The sequence below is a fragment of the Lithobates pipiens genome, unplaced genomic scaffold, assembly GCF_037356315.1.
Source record: "Lithobates pipiens isolate NorthernLeopardFrog02 unplaced genomic scaffold, aLitPip1_a1.2 Scaffold_27, whole genome shotgun sequence".
Taxonomy (NCBI): Eukaryota; Metazoa; Chordata; class Amphibia; order Anura; family Ranidae; genus Lithobates; species Lithobates pipiens.
Genome location: NW_027507788.1, coordinates 230,913,107 through 230,915,372, shown reverse-complemented (window position 1 = coordinate 230,915,372; position 2,266 = coordinate 230,913,107).

The window sequence follows — 2,266 nt, the reverse complement described above, 5'->3', positions numbered from 1 at the left end:
GGTCCCGTATATCTATACATTGTATCCGGGGGTCCCGTATATCTATACATTGTATCCGGGGGTCCCGTATATCTATACATTGTATCCGGGGGTCCCGTATATCTATACATTGTATCCGGGGGTCCCGTATATCTATACGTTGTATCCGGGGGTCCCGTATATCTATACGTTGTATCCGGGGGGTCCCATATCCATACATTGTATCCGGGGGTCCCGTATATCTATACATTGTATCCGGGGGTCCCGTATATCTATACATTGTATCCGGGGGTCCCGTATATCTATACATTGTATCCGGGGGGTCCCGTATCCATACATTGTATCCGGGGGTCCCGTATATCTATACATTGTATCCGGGGGGTCCCGTATCCATACATTGTATCCGGGGGTCCCGTATATCTATACATTGTATCCGGGGGTCCCATATATCTATACATTGTATCCGGGGGTCCCGTATATCTATACATTGTATCCGGGGGTCCCGTATATCTATACATTGTATCCGGGGGTCCCGTATATCTATACATTGTATCCGGGGGTCCCGTATATCTATACATTGTATCTGGGGGTCCCGTATATCTATACATTGTATCCGGGGGTCCCGTATATCTATACATTGTATCCGGGGGTCCCGTATATCTATACATTGTATCCGGGGGTCCCGTATATCTATACATTGTATCCGGGGGTCCTGTATATCTATACATTGTATCCGGGGGTCCCGTATATCTATACATTGTATCCGGGGGTCCCGTATCTATATATTGTAACCTCACCTGGATGGCCATTCACAGACAGATGATTGGTGCTCCCATGCTGGGTCAGCAGCTGCAGCTGATTGGAGGACACATATGATTAAAGGTTCATCTGATTGGATGGTAGATCTGATTGGATGCAGCTGCTGTTTGGCTTACAATTTTCTGGCCAGAGCCTTCAATTTGTCACTCTGATGTTGGATTGGGGGTGTGTGTGAGATTGGTGTTGGGAAGGGGGGTAAGAATTGTTTTAGGAGAGGAATTTGGGAGGTAAGTTCCAGGAGTGGTGATTTGGGGGTATTTCAGCAGAGGGGCAGGTTTGTAATGTGAGGAGGGGGATTTATGCTTAGGGGGTAAAACTAAATTGACATTTATGCTCTCATATCTTGGGGGGGGGTTTGGACCGTTTATCCTGGGCTCTAGGGGCCCTTTTCTCGGTCGCTGGGATCTGAGACCTGCAGCTCATGATGATGAATTTTGCTGTGTGTGTGGCCCCCCCTGAGGAGGCGGAGCTTTGATGGTACAAGTTCCTTTATATGATTGGTGTGTCTGTGTGATGAGATCGGGGGGGGGAATGTTTATAAAATATAACCGGAAACTTTTGTTTATATTTTGTAACCAAAAACATCCGATACTTTTTATAGATTGTTTGTTTACATTCTAAGAATTGTAAATAAATCCAACAATCCGTCCAGAAGAAGTCAGTTATGTCTGCAGTCTCTGATCATCTCCTGTATTATGTCTGCAGTCTCTGATCATCTCCTGTACTATGTCTGCAGTCTCTGATCATCTCCTGTACTATGTCTGCAGTCTCTGATCATCTCCTGTACTATGTCTGCAGTCTCTGATCATCTCCTGTACTATGTCTGCAGTCTCTGATCATCTCCTGTACTATGTCTGCAGTCTCTGATCATCTCCTGTACCATGTCTGCAGTCTCTGATCATCTCCTGTACTATGTCTGCAGTCCCTGATCATCTCCTGTACCATGTCTGCAGTCTCTGATCATCTCCTGTACTATGTCTGCAGTCTCTGATCATCTCATGTACTATGTCTGCAGTCTCTGATCATCTCCTGTACTATGTCTGCAGTCTCTGATCATCTCCTGTATTATGTCTGCAGTCTCTGATCATCTCCTGTACCATGTCTGCAGTCTCTGATCATCTCCTGTACCGTGTCTGCAGTCTCTGATCATCTCCTATACTGTGTCTGCAGTCTCTGATCATCTCCTGTACCATGTCTGCAGTCTCTGATCATCTCCTGTATTATGTCTGCAGTCTCTGATCATCGTGTGTGTATACAGACACACATATATAGTGATCGCACTCGGAGTATATACTATAATATGAGAGGCTGTGACATGTTTCAGGCTCTCACCTGTCACTCATGAGAAGATGAGGTTTTGGACCCCTCTGCCCCCCCAGTCCGGAGGTCGGGGGGGCTCCCAGTTGCTCGGGGAAGGTGTCGCCGTTTCATGCAGACATCCCGGGGGGGGGGAGGGGGCGGATGTTGG